Below are 22,358 nucleotides of genomic sequence, written 5' to 3' on the forward strand. Positions count from 1 at the left end.
GATGTAGGGCACACTACGGAGGTGTATTGTAGTTTGTGATTATGACAGATCTGACTGAACTGCAGAATGTGAAAATCATAAGGAAATACTGAAAATAAAGATTTCAAGAGACATTTATTGTTCCAAATATGTTATTTATGGATACTGATTAGAGGTAAGCAAACAAAAATATACAGTCTGGTAAATGCAGTATTTGCCATTTTGTATATGTTTTCACAAAATTAATCATAACTTATTTACCCTTGTACTAGCCTAGATTTTGTTTTTTTTTTCCTCAAACTTTTGACAGATTGCCTACTCTAAAACTCTATAATTGTTATGTAGTGAAAATTGATTTATTTATTGTTTTTAAATCCTCCTTGTTGAAGCCTTCCTTCAAAAACCATAGCTTCAGATACTGACATTGAAAGCAGTGAGGAACAAACTCAGTTTATCTCTTCATATACCATTCTGGACTAACCTTGATTCTAGACAGGGAGCATGATAAAATCTAGAAACTAGCACTTTTATCTGTATAAATGAATATATTTGATCTGGGTTAGGTTATGAAAGAAAAATTGAGAATCTTATCAGAACTATTTGAGAGAGAATTTCTTGAATAGCCTGAAAACTGTTTCAGCTTAAAGGAGGGAATGGAATCTGAAGGCAATATTTTTAGAAGACAGAGAAACGGGAAATTTTCAGCCATCTGAGTAAAGATATGAGAGGAAAAAAGGCAAATATAAAAACAAAACACTGCCTTCTAAAACTAAGACAATGGCAGTTCCTCCTGCTTTGGAGCTCAAATGTTCCTTGTAAGGTGCTTAAATTGATATGGAATCACTCCTTGGTTTTGGACTCAGTTTGAACACAAAGTCTTACTTGTAACTTTGACTAGAAAGTTTTCATCACTTTGTTTTACATCAGTTTTAGAATTACATACATGGGTCAAAATATTTTTTGTTGAAAATTTCCGGATAGTCTAACTAACTGTTGAATCCTTGTTTGAACTGGTGTGAAGGCTTTGAAGTTGTGACCTCCAATTTTTTTGTGTACATGGAGAGGGTTTGCCTCATACAGGTTTTCGCCTCCTCTTTGTGATGTCAAGTCTGTGAGACTCCATGAGCAGTACACATTCATTAGTAATGAAATTACTAATAATTGAGCTGCACCCAGGGACTACAGCTTAATGAAAGACAGTCAGGACTTCTACATTTTTTTTAAGCATGTCATGAACCATAATAAATCTAAGAGGCAACAGTGTCTGGTGTGACATCCCTAGTGGGGGTAATGCTTAGAGGTGTTGTCTCTGCTGGGTATCTTCATCCAGATAAATGAATTTTGGTTCAAGAATTTTACTCCACCTATTCCAGATACTAAAATTGGCAGTATTTAACTTTGATATATTCACTATTTAGCATCACTTTACTGGGTGCCTTTCAAAAAAACATTACAAATCCAGTGCCATTATTAATGCTTTTCAAGTCAGAAAGGATGTGTCTTAAGTCATTTGTACTCAGCAATTGACATTAAATATTTTATTAAAATAGAATTTCCTTGACTAGTAAGTAAGCCTTGAACAATGCTGGAGTCACAGTGTTAGTGTGACACTTATTCAGGTAACTACTTTAACGTTATAGTAATAATGATTCTTCTTGCACTTAGCAGTGAAGATGATAAACATAAAAAAGGCAAAAGTAAGTGTTCATTTCCTTGGCAAATTCATACCACATTCTGTCATAGCTAAACGTTCTTCACCAGTATGATACCCATATCTCTTAAGTTCAATTCAAGAGTATCTTGAACAGCATATGTCCATGCCATATGTATAAAATCTCTTGCAAGAAAAGAATTTTTTTTTCCTGTAAAATTGTGGCACTTCTAATTTAAAAGGTAGCTGTCTTCTATCAAATAAGGTTGCAACAGGGCATGGAGAATTTGATAGATAACTGGAAGAAAAGTTAGGAATATATAACATCAGAGAGGTAGGATAGGGACCTGTACATATGTAGGAAGTATTAATTGTTTGATTTATTTTGAGTCATACTGCAATTTTAGCTTGTGGATTAGTTGCATTGCCAGGATCCTAAATAAGTGCTTACTTCATAACTGTCTGCATGATTTTAAGCTGTGGACCGGGATTCTGCTAGGATAAATACTTGTATTTTTAAAAAATCAAATAGTAAAATATGACATTTAGGCATAGGATAATTTAAATAAAACACATCTTTTTTCCCCCTATTGGCAATTGTATATTTAGAAAGTCATCTAACTCTGTGCAAGGAATCAGGTCTTTTGCTTTTGTTTTTAAGTCATGAACAAACTGAACAGCCTTAATTTAAAATACCACTTAAATTTTCAAAGAAGTATAAATGTTCACAAAAGCCCTGTGTATAAGAAAATTACGTTATTTTCAATCTCAAAGCATCTCTAAGATAATTCTCCCCAAATTTCCTTAAAGATTACCTTGAATATAATTGTCATGGTGCAGCATTTCAAGAGAAACAGCATAAATTTTTATACCTGTGAACTTTTCTGAGTAGATTGGGTTTTGATCTTTTACACTGGTTATAAACTTTGAGAAGTCTTGGCAGAGGTATATTAAAGGCTTTTGGAAACAGTAAAACCATAGTTATATCTTCACAGAACAATAATTGATTCTAAAAGTCATGTTTCAATTCTGGCCTAATTATCACATTTAGTGATATAAATCTGCAGCCCCTTAACTTTCTCAGATTAAAAAAGAAATTGAAAAGTGTGTTTTCTCTGTTCTGTTGTTTATAGTAGTTCGTGCCCTTATTTTTTTTCTGCATTTAACTGCAAGGTTCATTGAAAAGTTATTGGTAAGTTAGAAGAAAATGCAGTATTTGACATTATCATTTGTTTAAGGAAAAGTGTGCATCTTCCATAGTTTACAAAAATGTTTCTAGTATGATATAGCAGAGTCATAAATATGCACAAAACTCCAAATCTAAACTGGATGTAAATTAGGCCCGTTCAACAGAAAATTAGGACTTAGTAAATTTGTCCCTTGTACAGCTTCACTAACTAGGTGATTCTGGTCTGGTCTTCTATTTGCTGGTTTCCAATTAAAATGTTGTTATGTCAAAAGGGCACTATTAAAAGACAATTCTAGTCTCATTAATTATGGATACTGTGTTAGGACTCAAGTTATGCACCTGCTACAGCTTAAAGAAAAGTGCAGCATAAACAGTTCAATTTGTTTGGTTCGATTCTTGTGCAAACAATAGAATTTATTCCCCAGACTCCTACGTTAGTGCATACAGCATTGCCACATTCATTTGGAGTCCCTCTGGTTATTCAGTTTAAATGAGGGACGAGGTTAAACATGGTGGACTTTAAAATTCAGACTATTTGTTTTGTGTGAGTACTAGAGAGCCACACAGACTGGTTCAATAAAGAAAGAGAAATCTGGTTCTAAAATACTCTTACACATTCTTGGTGAGCTGTGGTTTTGGGGTATTTTTGTTGTTTTTTTTTTTTCCAAACATCTGATAGAAGAAACATTCTGGAGGGTGCTAGACTTGCTATGATGTTCAGGATGGTAAAGTGACTGTCTCTGGATCCTGGTGCCCATGAGCAATGTATAGCTATATGATTTTCCAGAAGGAAGTTGCATTGTCTCATGGAAACATCATCAGATATTTAAGATGTGAGAGCTAGTTGTGCTTGACAGTAGATTCTTTTTTTTTTTTTTAATGTGTTACAGTCCTAGAGGAATCACTGTGGTGACAGTTGGTGCAACATACATTAGAGGAGCATGCCTTCAGGTGGAAGTGCTTTCAGAGGTGTTTTTTAACTGTTGAGTTAGAGTAGGATGACAAATGAAAATTTCTTGAAAGGTGAGGCTATGTTACAAAACAAAAATAGATGAAAAGTACTGTTTGGATGATAGAGGGATAATTTCAAATAATTTTTCTGTATCTTTGAACATCAGGCCCCAAAGTCTATTTTTTTAAACTTATATGCTGCGTTACAATGACAGCAATAAAAGACTTCATTTTGTCAGAGAAAGATGATCATTCCTCAGACCTCATTATGCCTGTAGGAGAATCATAACAATATTTAGCATTTTCAATCATGTTCAAAGTGCAGGCTAACTTTGCAACTCCCCAAGAATATACCACTTCTCTGTCAATATTGTTGGCCTATTTGTGGATGATGAACCTCAGGTACATTTATGTTGCACTGACTGCAGGTTTGCCCCAGAGAATTCTGAACTAGTTTGGTTATTGCTAAATTCAGTGTTTCCCTCTAGCTTTGGGAGACCTCATATCCTGGATTTTTACCCATGTTTTGAAGGAGAATTTTTTGTGTTCTGTGCTAAACAGTGTACACCACAGCTAGTACATATGCATGAACTAAAGGCATTAGACTGGAGACATGCTCTAAAACATGATGGTTTGGCCAAGTGAAGCCAAAAGCTTCAGGCTATGTTAGATCTTGGATACAGAACAGAATATATCATCTTCCAGGTCCAGAAAGTAATTGATAACCAAATACCGATATCCACTTTTTAAACCGAGATAACTACCCTCAGATGAGAATTTATCCCTTTCTAATTTAGGATAATTTTATTCTAGAAGCAGTAATCAGTTCATCTAGTCTTGCATTCGCAGTGCAGTATTTGTTACTTCCATATCAGTGCCCTCCAGGGTAGCCTGCTTTATCTTTTGTGCCTAGTAATTTATCTTAGTCAGTGTGGAAATTGAGAGTACGGAAGATGAAGGCATGTACTTCTGCCTCCTTCTTATCTGCTGTTCAACTTCTTTACCTCTCAGAAGTGTGAACTTTTCCTATGGTCTTTTTGTTAGAGGTTGATAGGGTATGTTTCTGTTTAGCAAGAGATAGACTCTGAGAAGGTACCTAGTGCCTTCCTTTTTCTTCAGCCTTACCACATATATTCATTTTCAGGCTGCAAGCATAATCCAGTCACAAATAGTTATAGCTCTCCTCTTCTTGGCTGTGCATATCAGTACAGTCCCAGAAAACTCAAATACAGAAATAAACTGACTTGCTTTTTTCTTTTCCAGTAAGAACTTGGTAGATCATTTACTCCCACATGCATATCCCTCCCCCGTTTTAGAAGGTTTTTTTTTTTTGTTTAAAAGGCATTACAACTGATTTTCCCCTGAGACCGTGTCACAAACACAATTACATTCCAAACATTGTTAATTGTTCAGGCGCTTTCTGGAAATAGCTAAAAAGTTTACATTCTCAATGGACATTGATGAATAAAAGGGAACCATACATAACAGATTTGACGCCACAGTGCTGAAAATGTTTTTTAAATGTTACTCGGACAAGTATTCCACAAAGAACATGTTGCAAGACTGTTGCTGAAATTTTTATGATGTCTAAGTACTAAAAGTTGTTTAACCCATTACAAGACTAAAAGGTTTGGATTGTACTGTGGACTATTTGCTGCAATTTCTCCCCTAACATGATGAAACTCAGTATTTCCTATCTTTTTGATTGCACACTCCATTTATCTTTGTTCTGCTGATGGATAGTATGAGACATCTTGAGTAGTGAAGATTATCAGCTGTAACAGCTTGTCATTTTAGCATTACAGCTTTTCAGTTAAATTCTCCGTGTATTATCCAAGATGGTGGTAACTGTGGTTCTATTCAAAATGACATATGTGCAAAACCTTAATTTCCTGGAAATGTAAAGCTGACTTAAAGCTTGGGATATAAACCAGCTATAATTTTGTTTATCTTTACATGTTCTTCAGCTTATGCTGATAAATTAGACAATGAGGACAGCGTAGCAGCAAATGTGGCTGGCTGGAAAGGCAGGGAAGAAATTTAGTATTGGGATTATGAAAGCAAAACAATTATGTAACGTAAGACAGATAAGAAGAATTTACTGTATTAGGATCTAAATAATAAAGTGTCTTGATAACCAACAATGAAATCAAGTAAAAAGCCATTTTCCTAACTCCAGCATGATTGTGGTATATCCTTAGAGCTGGTGTAAAGCTGACATGCTGATAAAACATTATATGCTCATAGATGTATTTTGCTTCAACATATGGATGTTGACAAGTAATACTTTCTTAGAAAGTATGGAATGCAAACCAAGCCAATTTTGCCCTAGATATTGTATGCATATATTACAAATGTGTATAAACATATGACACAATATATTTAACATAAATGATACCTTACTGCTTGGTATTTATAAAACATAATTTTAATTTAATACTCTGATCTGCTTTGTTTAGTTTTCACTGAATGTTATTGAGTAGAGTATGGATATTAATACATTTAATAACGTGTATGCAGACCATTCTGTTACTGAAATGCAGCACTATTAGAAGAATTAGCATTGGGTGAGCAGTAGACCAGCAAGAATTTGGGTATCAACAGAAGGATCCAAAGGATATATACAAGTTCATTTTTCCATTTAGATGACCAGGACATGCCTATAAAGCTAGTTAACCCTTACCTAGGAATAATTTTCCCACAAAAGACCAACACATCAGTTTTTAGATATAGCTGAGAAGTTTCCCTGCCTCTTTATAGCCAAGTTCCATTTGGGGTCAATTCTTAGCTCAGAACTGGGATATGATGCACCTCCTCTATTTTTTTTTTTCTGACAGCAAGTAGACATTAGGCAAAAAAGGAGGTACTTTTTTGCCTATTACAAAATTACAGTTATAAATATCTGAAAAAATAAAGTAAAAAAAATTAAAATGTATAACTTTCCATCTACAAATAGGAAAAAATATTGCCATAGAGAAATCAATATAAAGAAATGAAACTTGGAAAAAGTTAGGTAAAATCAAAATAGATTTGAACTAAAATTATGTGAAACTTTTAACTTTCTCCATAAATTTTTTAGAACTATATTTGTGAGGGAAAATTTTCATGCAGTGTACTTAGAGCAAAAACTTACAATGAAGAAAAAAAAGTCACTGTTTTTCTTTCTGGTAGTTAAAATTTTGGTTGTCTACATAGAGGGAAAAAATATCAAAGTTTATTGTTTCAAAAAGCATCCAAAATTTACCTTTCTTAAGTATTTGAAATTAAATTTGGTGTGATATGTAATGGTTTTAAGGAGTGCTGGAGTTAAAGAAAAAACAACAAAAACCCCAGTTACTGAAAAACAAGCTATAGTTTACACAGCAGCTGTCATTTGACTTGGTACACAGGCCCCACTTTCACAGCATAACAACATGTGATAATAGCCATGTAAAATAGAAAATCTTAGAAGGTTTTTGACATAAGCTTTCCCGACTGCTGTTTTCTGAAGAGGAGGAAAAAGTTCCACTTAACTTTTCAATGACTTATACAATACTGCACTAGAATCTTTCCAGGGTCTGCATTCCTTCATTAAATGATTTAGCAAACATGAAAGAAAAAATTTAAAGACATATATATATGTTAGGATAAAGGGACCTTTTTCATATGTATATCTCAAGGTTTACTTTTCTATCACTCTTGATTGAAAACTGAAAAAGCAGCAGATTGAAATGGATTATGATACTAAATTGGTTACCTATAGAGAGTCATGAACATGACTAGTTGCTTGTAATAGGCAGAGACTATTAAAAAGATGCTTGTAATTTTCAAATTAAATAATAAAAGAAAATTCTCTTTCTTACATACGTATTTGTAATGCTCAGTACAGTTCTCCAAATGCAGGATTGTATGTTACCAAGATGGAAGATGGAGATAGTTCAGAGCTGTAATCAAAATAAAAGCAAATGAGAAAGAAATCTGGCACAACCACATAATGAAAGTTACTTAACCTTTGGACATGTATGAGGGTAGACATGTATGATTTGGCATTACTTAATTACTTCTGAGAGCTATAAATCATATACCTATAAATGGTAATATGCTACAGCCCTTTATCCTTATAAATGATAAAAAATATGTTGGGCTCCAGGAACATAGATTGTGTTCTTGCAGTATTCAACATGGAATGGGGGTAGATTTCATCACCAAGAAAAACAAACAAATAAAAATAATATGTGAAAGAGACACAGAGCCTTTTCAGTGTAGCTAGTCTTGACCATGCCACGGGCTATAAAATTCTTTGCAAGATATAAATGCATCATATAAAACTAAAGGAATAGATCTTTAAAAAATAAAAAAAGAAAGAGACCATAAGAAAACAGACAGAAAGGTGACTTGTACAGATTCTGATGATGGAATGCAACCAAAACCAGTGCCAAGTGAGTGGAATCTACCATTTAAAAAAATGGAAAAGGTAAAAATAAACATAAATGATTTTTTGAGAAAATTAACTCAAATCTAAGAGTAAAAAGAGGGAACTTAGGGGAGTAAAGATGTAAACAAGGGAACAAAAATCAAAATAAAACAAGCCACCTTTCTTTTTACAAAGCTTCTCTTTCTATGTCACCTTTAGCTTTTATCTTTTTATCATAAAGCTTTTACTTTTTTATCAGCTTGAATAAATAACTCTACCAAATTTCCATCCCTTCATCAATGTTTCAAATCAGTGGGTATTATATTTCATTCAAACATAAATCAGGACAGAATCCATCCACTTCTGTTGAAGGAAAGCTGAGCAAAGAACAAAAATCTGCTATTTCATTCTCCTTCATAGGCCCTGCTTAGTCATCCAAAACATTAGGCTGACCTTACAGAATCATACAGTGGTTTGGGCTAGAAGGAAACTTTAGAGTTGGCCCCCCTCCAATGATTAGGGACAACTTCAGCTAGATCTGGCTGCTCAGAGCCTTGTCCAACCTAAGCTCAAATGTTTGCAGCAATGGGGCATTTACCACCCCCCTAGGTAACCTGTTCCAGTGTTTCACCACCCTCACTGTGGTTCTGTCCTCTCTTTCACTGTTAAATGCCCTGAGGCCTGTACCTTCCAGGTCAAATGTAAAGAATCATCCTGCTAAAACTACCTCCAAAAAGAAATGCGAGTTCTCAGTGTTTCTGTGTAATCTGATGTTCAAATTGCATCAGCGTAATCTGATGTTTAAATTGCATCTCACGTCCAAACCAAAGAATGTCGAAATCTTCATTCAGCTGCTGAATTATAAGGTCATTAAATTCATACCTAAAGTTAACTGGAGTACATTTCTGCATTTTAATGTGTCTGTAATAGCTACACCAGGACCAGCCTGGTTCTGGTACTCTGGTGGGTTGGCTCCAGACAGCATCCACACATCTACCCAGCCTCTTCCTCACTCCCTTTTCCTAGAAGACGAAGAGAAAAATAGAACAAAGGTGAAAAATCTCAAGAACCAAGAGAATGACAGATAAATTTCAAATGTAAATGCTGCACATGAAACCAAAGCAAAAAGAGAAATTCATCCACGGCTTCCCATCATTGACCAGATATCCAGCCGTGCCTTGGAAAGCAGGGTACCAACATATGCAACTATTACTTGGGAAGATAGATGCTGTACCTCTGAATCTCGTGCCTTTCTCCTCCTTTTTGTCAGATTTTACTGGTGAACACAATGTCAAATGGTGTGGAATATATTCTTAGTCCCTTGGGGTTGTCTGTGCTCCCTCACAGCCTCTTGTCCCCCCAGCCTGTTAACTTCTGTGGCAAGTGAGGAGAAATATATTTGGCAATTTGAGAGCTCTTTACAAGGACAGGCAAAACACTGCTGTGTTACCAACGTTGTTTAAGCAAGAAATATGAAACACAACATTATATGGACTGATCTGAATAAAATTATTGCCATAATTTTATTCCAGCCAGATCCCAGTAGAAGGGTTTGAAACTGTGACCCACAGTAACTCAGTCCACACACAAAGTTCTACTTCATCTTGCAATGTTTTAGGCATGGCTAGTAATGATGATGAGGTGCAGCATTTAACACATCAGCTTAGTCATGAGGAAGTATATAATATTTTAAAAGTATGGAATAAAATAGTGCATCTTCAAATTCATGCTCTAATTACCCAGTGCAAGTGGAATGGTGTAGGGCAATTTCTTAAGTATGCTCTCTGCTTTGGTCCAATTGTTTAGACTGCCAAGCTCTTTCTCTGTCCTGTGCACAGTAACCTGCAGCCTGAGACTTCTATGAGGATGTATGACCTTTATTAAGCAGCAAAGAAATGAACTGAATCTGTGTCTCCTGCTTTGTGTGTATAGTAGAAAGTACTGTTCTGGCTTGCTTATGAAACATGCATTAAATTGACAATGGATGGTAAAAATCAAGTTCCAGGACATTAATTTTTAACCAGGAGAAAAAACCTAAAATGGTGCATAGAAATATGTAATATGTGGAAGCTCTGTTCTTAATTTTAGTTTTTGTCTCTTTAGTTTTACACAACATAGTTTGTTGGGGATCAGATGAAAGGAGAATGGAGGGTTTCTTTGAAAGGTATTTAGTATAATTTGTATTTTAATTATTTTCATCATCCTCAAGTGAAAAAAATCAACCAACCCCAAAAACAACAGCCCCCAATTTCTTTTATAGGATTACAGATATAAAATCACCATATTTCAAAGGCTTTTTATTCAGGTGCTTTGGTTATTTTTTAAGCCAAATTGACTGCTTCATTCAGATTTGAAAAAAGAATGATGAGAATGGACTGATTTGAAATAATGTCTAAAGATTAGAAGCTAAAGGAACATTATTCATATAATACTGCATAAAAGTGGGACCGAAACCTCTTTATATTCAGCTGTCTCCCACTCTTAGCAGCTGTATCTATCCTAACAGTCATTAAAGCACATTAAATTACATTAAAATATGAAAGATAGAAAGTGGAAATTAAATGTAAGCATTTTTATTGGTACAGTTGAGTTCATTTTATAAAAATAGAAATAAAAATTGTAGAAACTTTTGAATTCATTATTAAGACAACAAAGTTCTGAAAAGTAAAAATGCACAAAGTGAGCTTTTAAACTCATTTGACAGCTTATACTACCTCAGTACTGGCAAAAGATTTTTATTCAAATAAAGCAATGTTATCCTTAATAACTTCTCTGTGTTTTGAAATGTGTAAGAATCATCATGGGTTATAGAAATTATTTCCTGACTGGTCCTAATAAGTTTACAATGTATAACCCACTTTTCAGAAAAAGAAACTTCAGAATTACATATGCCCACGACATACAGAAAGCTGAATACATTGAATAAGCAACCTGTTTTGAACAAAGAGGATGATTTCATCCTGTTAGATGGGAGTACAAAAAAAGCAATTTGATCATGGAGAAAAAAATAATAAGGAGACAGTTTCTTATATATTTCATGTTGTGCTTCTTGCAACAGTAGTGATTGCTACAAAAAAAATTCATATAATTATGGCATTCTGCTTGCCAGAATTACATAAATGTATAGTTATACTCCAATTTGTATGCCAATTTACTATACTTGTACAGCTTCTGTGAAAATTTTGCATACAAATTAGATATGCAGGTATATTTACCATTCTGAAAATCTATTCTTAGCTGTCATTGTATAAAATTAGATTGTTAGATTTGAAAAATACCACTATGTACAGCCTGCAATGACAAAATTAGAAACATCTGATTGTGGCAGCTGCTAGTCAGTACATTTAAATGCTGAGGTTAATTCCTTTCTTTCTTGAGGCAACATGCATTGCAGGCTGCTTGAAAAAAGATTTCAATATTGTATTTATTTGCTGTTTGCCAAAGCAGCAACACTTAGGCTACATTTTCTTTTAAATGTGAATTTCAGTATCTTGGAAATGGTAAATATGACTAGCTCTTGAAGAAGTATGGTAGTGCTGAAAACAATTATTGCTCCCTCCTCTGACCTCCCTCTTGGTAAACTCTATCACTATCCAGTTGTGGTGGAATTAGTTGTGCCTGCAAGCCTGTAGATGACTTTAGAGGGAATCACAGGGTACTGTGATCTGAGTCACTGTTTTCTTAAAACCTGACCTATCAGTTCTGGTAAAGTGCCACCTCCCATGCAGCAGTCCTGTACAGCTGGGCAGGGGGCAACCTTCTAGAGTGCTTGTGTTAGGAATATTGAAGGCAATGCCTTGCTCAGACACTGCCTGGTAACATATCACAACCCCTGCTAACCTCTGTGTTCACCAGATTGGCTTAAATATGTTCTCCTTGCTGCTAGCTTAATTTCCATGGATAAAGAGCTCTAGTTCAGGCAGAGACCTCAGGCAGCAGCAAATCTTGTCACTGGCATTTTGGCAGGGTAGGATGAGAATAAAAACTGCTGTAGTCATAGCAGCATTTCAGGTGAAATAGGGTCTGGGAAACATCAAACCTGCCGTCTTCTGTAAAGCAGATATCTTGGTGCATGAATATATGGGATGGACAGAACACTAAAGGAAAAAAAAACCCACTATATTTTTGTTTGCAATTCCATTTGTGGTAATTTAATATAATGAATAGAATAATGTCATGGCTAAATAGTGTAATGGCAATCTTACTAAGGGCTAGCACAATCCATCTTAACGGTTTGAAGAAATTGTTGTAATGTCTCACGTCAAAAAAGCACTGAAGTGTATCAGTGAGCAGCTAATCCTGGCTCAGCCTGACAAACTTCAGCATATTATGGCAGGAAATATGAAGATGATGCCGAGTGGTTCCCAGAGTTTAACAAGCAGTATACCTTTCTTTCTTTCTATTAATTCTTAATAAGAAAAGAAAAGCTATAATGGTGGAAAGGGCAGAGCAAATTATGGAAGAGTAGTTGTTATTGGTTCTACAACACTTGAGAATTGCAAATCTATACAAATTGTTTTGCATGAGATGCTAAAAGGTTTGCTTTAAAAAAGATCTATGAGATATAACACTTAAATTACTTTTTCTGTCTTTATATGCAGTTTCCATATGTTGTCTCTCATTTGCTTTGTGCTATAAGAAAGGTAACAAAAAGGATGGTTAAGGTTATTATTTTTATGTAAAACATCTGAATGTATCTAAGCACCGAAACAGGCTGCTCAGGGAAGTCCTTCTGTCATCACCCCTAGAGGAATTAAAAAGATGTGTAGATGTAGCATCTAGGGACATGGTTTAATGGAGAACTTGTTAGAGCTGGGTTAATGATTGGACTCAATGAGCTTAAAGGTCTTCTCCAACATAAAGAAATCTATTATTATTTTCCTGAGTCTTCCAGCTTCCTATTTTGTGAAGTCTTGTTACCTTTTTGGCAGACACTTGATTCTATATAAGGAGTTTTTTGCTTTGACTCAGATGTAACATCAACTAAGATCATAATGGTACATCCATGCCAACATATTGGACTTTTGGGTGTGGAAATATGACCGGGTGCTTATCCAGCTTCATTCTTTGTAGGGAAGCAAGTAATTTTACCAATATCAGTGTTTACCATGTCAGGAGGATTCTAACCTGGTCTTTGTTTTTCTGCATACTTTTATATCTATCTGATTTAATAAAATCACAGTAAGTGGCCAGATGGCAACAAAAAGTAAGACTGTACAGCACTGGAAATGGCATAGTCTCTCTACGTAGACATGGGGAAGCACCCAAAAAAAAGACAGACCAGGGGAGTTGCTGCCCCTCCACATCTCTTTGGGAGGCAACAGGAGAATTAGATGTTTTGTTGAAGATAACTCTAAGCTTTCATAGCAGGATAATAAATTGCCCTAGAATGGAAAAATAGTCCTCTTACATCATCGTATAGGAACCCACAGTTTGGCTTCTAGGCAAAATTATGCAGAAATTTCAGACTAAGTCTACTAATTGGTAGCAAATGTTACTCTATCCTGAGGCAAGTTCTCATATTTGCTGGTCATTGTTTGCAGATGAATCTCTCATGATATTATAACCTCAGGGGTTTGAAGCAGTCATATTTCATGCAGGTTTAGACTTCAGAGCTTGAACTATTTTGATTTTTACACAATAAAGAATAATACACCAAATCATCAATAATGGCAAGTCTCTGAAAGGGAAAAGAAGACAAGGGGCAGATAGATGGCAGAAACATTGAAAGTAGTACTGTTATGACCATATTTTTCTAAAACTAATTATTTGCAGACGGGTTTCTGTTTTTTATATTTGGGGGGTTTTGGTGTTATTCTTTTGTTTTGTTTTGTTTTGTTTTGTTTGGTTTGGTTTGGTTTGGTTTGGTTTGGTTTGGTTTTTTTTATAAACACGCCTCTATGTCTAGGCTTTCTTCCCACCATTTTGTGCAAAAAGTGGGATTATAAATCAGATTAGTAATATAGTATACTTAGTTTACTAAGTATCTTAGTATACAGATTCACTAAGAAATGTGTGGGAGGAATGTTTCTTACACCATAAACAATTTTGGTTTCCTTTTCAATATTCTGCAGACATAATTTCATTTGAGTTTCTCTCTTTGGTCCTTGTCTAGCATTATGTCCCTTGTATAGATTTTGGTAGGTTGAAGAGTTTGGTTATAAATGGTGTTGGTGTACTTCATGATAAGAAAAGTTCCCGATTTCAGTTAAACTGACTCTTAGATTATTAACATTTTTGCAGAGATAAATGGGATGGGCCTATTTACTCATCAGAACTGAGGGGGACCACATAAACTGTGGTTTACACTGTCTATGTTGCATGCTGGGGTTGTTTTGAATTTGGCAAGAATCCTATCACTGAAATTTCTGGAACTGACACATAGCACACCTGGGAAAAAAGAAACATAAACTTGAGTTCTAATGAAGAATAACAGAATTTTAATGCAACTACAAAGTCTGTACTAACACAGCTTTTTAATTCTCACAATGTAGTCATAGTAAATATTAATTTAAAACTGTTTTAGAGTGATGAAACCACATCTTCCTTAAAATAAAGATGAACTGTAAGAAACAATAGGAAATACATGTCATCAGAAAGGAACACTACTGTGCTCCTTTTGTTTTGAAGAGCTGGTCTTTAAAATAAACCACCTGTCCTTGCTCCCTTCACAAATTAACTTCAGGGCAGGCTCTCACAGCATCTCATCTAACCTGAAAAAGGTGTTCTCCATAAATCCAAGGCCATAATTTTTCTGCATGTCCTCTTCATACCTCTTGGTCAATGCAGCCAAGGCTTCTGTCAGTATTCTTGTCATGTTTATGAATACAGGTCTAGGGTTATTAAAATTTCCCCAGGAGAGCTAGGACCCACAGAAGAGCTGTTTCAGGATACTTGTAAAGTTTTAGTTCAATTCATCTTATTACAATCAAACAATAAAAAAAAAAAACAAACCACTCAAAGCTATTATAAATCTCTCTTTGTATCTTTCAATGATGAAGCATTACCAAGGAAATCACGGTCAACAATGAAAATATATCCTGAAGATGTGGCAATTTAAGTTGGACAGGTTTTAAAATACAGATGTGGCAATTTAAGTTGGACAGGTATTAAAATACATATGTGTGTGTGTGTGTGTGTGTGTGGATATATATGTATATGGCCAAATGAGTAACCAATATTTTGTGGAAGACCTGAAACATACTCAGCAATGATCTGAACAAATGGTGAATGACTCAATGACTTCCATGAAACTGGAAATTGTCTCTGAAAATAGCCTCTGTTCTGTTAAAGGGATGTTTGTCATCAGCAATTTCCAATTCAGAGGTGCTACAGGCAAAGGATCACTAACTTTAAATTACTATGCTGAAACTCAGAAAGTATTCTGCACTCAAGTTTTTTCTTCTCTTTGCATGTGAAGTTTTTACATTTTTTACATCTTTGCATGTGAAGTGAATTCCAGGAAAGATTTTACTGAAAAAAAAGTGTAGAAATCCACATATATAATATATCAGGCAAGTTTAAAAGAATAAAACATCACTCTTGCAGACATGTTTCCAGCAGATAAACTCATTGCTGCTTGCATTCTTGCTCCTGCAGAGTTGGTGAACTACTCTGAGTACCTGCAGAGAATATTTTCCTTACCTTCACAAGCTTTTGAAATCTAGAAAGCAAGGACATTGATGGATGAGGGTCTTTCGGAGGCTTGACATTCAGTTTGTGAAAAGTGGATAATGCAAGCTGCAAAGAAGGGCATGGGAAGAATTTCCTAGTTACAGTGCCAAGAGCTGTTTCAGAGACAGAATGTTCGTTCCAGAGCCCTAATCAGGGATGAGAGTGGAAAATAATTGAAATGCGACCATGTCAATTTTACCTGATTCATCTTTCTGATCAAAAGATATAAAAGCAGTTTTTTATAAGTTAATTTATTTGGATTTCTTTGGCAGTTGTTATACAGATGTGCAGTTGTAGAGCAAAATGAGGTCATAAATAGATAGAGCATCTCAGGCTGAGCGCTGACACTTTCAGCCCTGGTATGGAGGAGATGAGGCGGTGAATCTGTGGAAGGAACGAGCAGGTTCTCCATTGGGTATCAATCCAGTTTATTATAAGACTCCAAGGAGCTCTGCTCTCCAGGAGATACAACTGGTGAAGAGCCCCAAATTGAACTCAAAACATGTTATAAAGCGGGGTGTCAACATGGGGGAGGGATCATGCACCAACCAATAGGGGGATTTGGGGGAGTGGAAGATGGGGGAACAGACAAATACAGGGTCCAATGGGAAAGGTTTAAGGGAGGGACCCCTGGTCCTCACCCAATCACTCGATGCCCAGGGTAGAAGGTTCTGGAGAAGTGAGATGGGGAGCCAAGTGATGGAGGGGGCACCAGGGAGGAGATAGGGGAATGAATTTGCACTTTTGGGGTGATGGACACTGAGGGATGAGGCGGCAAACCATTGTGGGGGAATGGGGGGGTATAGGAAGGAACCATTATAAAACCGGTACAAGCATGAAAACATAAAAACACAATACAACAATGTACCATAGATTTAGGTGATGAAATTAGCCAGTTTCAGAGAGATGTTGTGATGTGAGGAACACTTGCATGAGTTCTGTCCAAAGTGAATGCTTAAATCTATTTTTGAATATAAAGTGATGGTCATTTCCAGGTGCAAAGAAGGTGCAGGAGAATACAGTTAATATCAGAAACTGAATTTTTCAGGCACTGTCATAGAATGCTAGAATGCTAGAATGCTAGTATAGTTTGGGTTGGAAAGATCTTTTGAAGGTCATGTGGTCCAACCTCCCTTATAATAAGAAGGGAAGCTTTCAACCAAACCAAGTTTCTCAGAGTCCTGTCCAGTTTGACTTTGAATGTTTCCAAGAATGGGAATCTATATCTTTGAGCAGCCCTGTTCCAGTGTTTTGCAACATGCATAATAAAAAATTTCTTCCTTACGTCTAGGTTGAATCACTGATCTAACACTTTAAAACACTACCCTTTGTTGTATTGCTACAGACACCCCTGCGATGTTTGTCCCCATTTTTCTTACAGGCCTCCTTTAGGTACTGGAAGGCTGCTGTAAGACCTCCCCAGAGAATCCTCTTCTCCAGGCTCCCTCTTGAATCCTCTTCATGGCTTCCTCTGCACTCATTCCAAGAGGTTCATGTTCTTCCTTATTTGAGGGCACCAGAGCTGGATGCAACACTCCAGCTGAGATCTCAGCAGACTGGAGCAGAGGAGGAGGATCATGTTCCTTGTGACACTGCTTTGGATGCAGCCCAGGACACGTTTGGCTTTCTGGGCTGGGAGTGCACATTGAGGATCATGTCCAGCCTCATCCCCCAGCACCCCCAAGTCCTTCTACCAAGGGTTGCCTTGATCTGTTCCTCCCCCAGCCTGTGCTGTCACCAATGGTTGCCATAGGCCAGGTGAAGCACCTTGCACTTGGTCTTGTAAAATCTGATGAGATTCCCATGGACCTAAGTCTCGAGCTTTTCCAGGTCCCTCTGGATGACATCTGACCCCTGAGACATGACAACCACACCACTCAGCTTGGTGTCTCCTGCCAACTTCCTGAGTGTGCACTCAGTTCTTCTGTACAGCTCATCAATCAAGGTATTACACAGCGTGGGTCCCCACAGGAACCCCTGAGAGACTCACTGATGTCCATCTGGGCTTTCAGCCCTTATCCACTGCCCTCCTTTCTGCTTCAATGCCCTTTGCATTCATAAGAAAGCTTGTAGGGCCAGATGTGTAAGTCAGATGTTGGATATAATTTATACCATTTGAACATTTTCTCTACTCAAATACTGTATGTCAACAAAAGAGAATGAGTTTAGATTTGACTTAGTGGGAACAAAAAACCCCCAAACCCTACAACAAAAACAACAACAAAAGGACTGTTTGCATAGTACTTTTAAAGGTAGACTGCAGGGAATAAAATATTAGGAGCTAATAAGGAGGGTGGTTGCCTTGTAAAAAAGGAACATATAAAATGTACTTTGATCTTGGCAGGAACATAATTCTACATGGATATCAATAAATTCCACATGATTTGCTACTTACATGTTAAGTTAGTATATTTCAGATCAGATCTGACAATATTTGGTTTTTCTTACTTCACTATGTTAGGCAGTTTCAGAATTGTTGATCATTTGTTTACAAGCAATAAGCTGAAAATAATGCTCTTTTAAAATGTCTTTTTGAAAGCCGTGTTCAATAGATGTCTAGTAAATAGGAAATAATTATTATTCTTTAAAGAATTGGGCTGCTAAGTAATGAGATAGAGAGCTTGTACCACCTTGACAAGTCATCCTTAACCATGTTAATTAATGGGTAGAATGCTGTGCCCATACAGATGAGAGACTGTGATATCCTAATGCTAAGAAGAAAGCAACATCTTAAGAAGTGAACTTTTTATCTCTGTATATGTATGCGGAGTCCTAAGTGATATAAGAGCAAGATCCTGATAGTTATTAATCTTTGATCCAGGTAGAATAATAACTTAAAACTATGAATTTAAAAACAGATTTAACCAAAGAATGGCTATGCACACAGAATAATAAAAAACGTTTAAATGTTTTTCCTCAAAAAAATGCTTCTTAAAAGCATTTTTTCTTTTCTCTAAAAGCTTACCTTTATCTATCTACTTGCTTCCTCTGTAAATTTCAAACAGCAGAAAAGATGGTTCTTTGGCCACTTATCTAGTGAAGAGTACTGCAGCACAGAGAAATATTCAAGACTGTTTTCATCTTAAATAATGTTCTCTAGTAGACTGAACTTCTTTGAATATTTTTTCAAATAACACTCTTCCAGAGATCCTATCTGCAGGATGGAACTTCAAGAGTGACCAAGAAACTTGTGAAGGTTGGGCTGTCACATCCTTCTATCAACCAACAAGCTAACTGGTGAAATCCAAAGATCAGTGATAGTTGTGAGAACAGGTGCAAAAGTTTTACTGTATGGCAAGGAGAAAAATGGAAGAAATAATCAATATGAATCAGATCTCTGATATTCTCTGGCAGAATGGACATGGATTCTTCTGCAGCCCATCATTTGTTCCCAACACTGTGTCTCAAACATGGACTTTTCATGCATGAACAAATGCCCATGTGCAACCCTCCCTGAACACAAAAATTCAGTGACTCTCACTCTATGCAGGTATTTATATGATATATACATTTATATAATATATACAGCAACATACATGAACACAGGTTTATTGCTTGTTTTAAAGGAAAAACAACACTCAGGTAAATGGGCCTAAAAGTAAATGTTACATGTAGGTTTCAAATTTCAGACCTAAATGTAGAGTCAAGGGGGCTATTAGATTCACTTTCCTGTTTTGTAGCATTTCAGAGATTAATGCCATTTAAAGAAAAGACACCATCTTGCTATTAAGTAACTGTATGTTGGAAAATTAGTGATATATTAAGAAATGGGAACTTGTTTTGTATACCCAAGATAGCAGGGAATCTACAACTGCTTTCAAGTTGCCATCTCCTTTGGCAAATTTTCTTTTGGTTTCTCTGTGATTTAAATGGTGAAGTACAGCATAGAATGTTTTACAAACATTTGGTCTCAGCTTGCATGAGAAAAACAGTGGTGAAATTAAAATTTGCTTCCATAGTCAGAGGAAGAAGTGGTTTCCATTCTTCCTGACAGAAAGGGATTCTTTTGAGGTAGGGAGCTGCAAAACACACTGGTGTGCCTGTATGGGTATTGGGCTGACCTGTGAGTCAGAAAATTTGTGGGACAACTTAGGGCAGGTAAACTTTTATCACTTTGTTTCTTGCTTACCTGGAAACTTGGTGGCAGTCCTTTCACTCACCAATAAACTCTGCAATCCTGGACTGCAAGGGTCCTCCCTGCAGCCTCCCAGGCTCGGAGGAGGTGTTTATTTGCATACTGACTGCTTGCTTGCCCACTCTCTGTACAAAACTGATGTACCCTCCTGAACTGATATCGTGTGTTTGGCTCTTCAGCTTGGCTGTGAAGAGGAAGGAGCAGCGATGTGCTTCAGCCAGTGTGTTTTGTGGCCTAGAGGTGCAAGGTGTGCTCTTCCACTTTTTCTGATAGTAAATGCTGGGAAACCAAAAAAGACTTTTGTCATCCTGAACCTCCCATCTGACTCTCACTTTAACTATTGATCTCTGCATCCATCAGAACAAGCACTGAAGCAAGCTCAATGTAAGGATGCAGCCATGCAGGTTTTAATACAGTGCTTGTGCCTGACTTAATGTTGTTTAGCTAATTGAAGAAATGCCCTGGATTGGCCACGTCAGAATTGTGGCCTGACTGTTGCTGCATAATGTATCTCTGCTAGGAGATTGACAGATGCCTCCTTGGTGTGACAGAATTGGCTTTACACATTGTTGATTGTGCTCCCTGGGCCACAGTGCAGGAGGCATAGCTCTATCTCACCAGCCAGTGGACTTTATTGTAATTCTTGTTTTTTCCCTTGTGCTTATACAGCTTCATCTGACATTTGGGGGCTCTACATGCTAAATCCTGGCCCCTAGTATTAGTTTTTGAAACTAGAGATATTTTTATTTACTTATCATTAAAAAGAGTAATTGCAGTGTTTTAGCATGTTTGTTCTGTATGCTGTTATTTCTAGGTATGTGAGCGATGGAAAATATAATTGTTTTTTTGCTTCTGCTCAAAGCAAATACTGATTGATGTGGATGAGTTCTGTCTTTATATTTTTAAATCTGTATCTTTACATGGGTAGAACTAACTTATGTTTAAAGGAATGGTTTGAGAATCAGAGTTTAAATACCAAATTCAGCCTCATATTTACTATGTAATCTTAAGCAATTTACACAGTAAGTGGCAGAAACAGCAGATGTAGAAGAGCTGAACTTTGAATTATCTTGTTCCCATCGTGAAGGTCTGGAGTGAGGTGCTAAAACTCTCTGTAGAATAATGCCAAGTATATTAGCTACACTCTAGCAGATTTTAAAATAACCTGCTAAGCAAATCCAGTGCTGTTGGCATTTTTCTGACTGGAGACAGCCAACAGGAAAAGTATGGAGCAAGGGAGTGTTAGATCTTTGTCTATTCCACATCAAGAACCTGAAATCCTTTCCATGTTCAAACTTGCTTTCAAAAACTCACAGGTCTGAAAAAAGGGAATATGTGCTTTTCTGTTATGTGATAGGCTTTTGTTACATAGCTCCAGAAATCAGTTATATTCCAGATATGGAACTCTAGAGAGAGTGCCTTAGGTCGGGATGCTGTCCACATCACTTGCTGAAGAGATGCAACTGTGCTCAAAGTGCAAAAGGGGGACTTTTTGTGAAAGAGGAACCTGGCTTTCAGCGAAAGATTAAATTTATGTGTTTGTACCCTGTTACTATTTAGCAACTGATTTTATATTGCCTTTAAATGCTGTGCTTTTCATTATTAAAAATTGAGCATCATCTTCTTTCCATTGCTACCCCTTCACTGACCTGTTTTTGAAGCAAGACATATCTGGATGGTAAGGGATTTGTCCCTGACATGTCAAGGGTGCAGCAAATACAGATTTGAGCATCACAGCTCATTTATGAATATGGATGATTCTTGACTGTGAAATAAATTCAGAACTGTCTTCACCTGTGAGACATATTTCTAGGCAGTCTTGTGGATTGGATAAATATGCTGTGGAGATTTCAATGTTGGAAAGAAAGACATTGCTCAAATTAAATAGCTGAAAAAGCTTTGAGGATTATTTGGCTTCTAGGCATTTAATTGATGCACAAATTGTTCTTTCAAATTCTCAGCTACCTGATGGATATTGTCCTTTAGATTATGAATAATAAAAAAGCATTGAATACAAACATAAATACATCTACGATTAAAATGTATCTTTTAAAACTTCACATGTATATGTACTTACCAAGAGGTTAGAATTGGCAGAAAAATTTGTGTTCAAGATCAGTTTTTGGCTTTATAGAATGATTTATTTATTGTAGGGACAGTAGCAAAAATACAACCTCTCTGAGTAAAGATGTCATCATGTTAATGTCATCACTGTCATCATTAATAATAACAACAATAAAGTGTTACTACATTAGTGGAACTCTATATTTTACTTACATTAATATAGCTAATAAAATTCAAGATCCTTGCTTTTATTGCAGTCTTTCTTGCTAATGCTTCTACACTATGTATATAAAGTAGGTATTGTACTATTTGTTACTTATTA

The sequence above is a fragment of the Taeniopygia guttata genome, chromosome Z, assembly GCF_048771995.1.
Source record: "Taeniopygia guttata chromosome Z, bTaeGut7.mat, whole genome shotgun sequence".
Lineage (NCBI taxonomy): Eukaryota > Metazoa > Chordata > Aves > Passeriformes > Estrildidae > Taeniopygia > Taeniopygia guttata.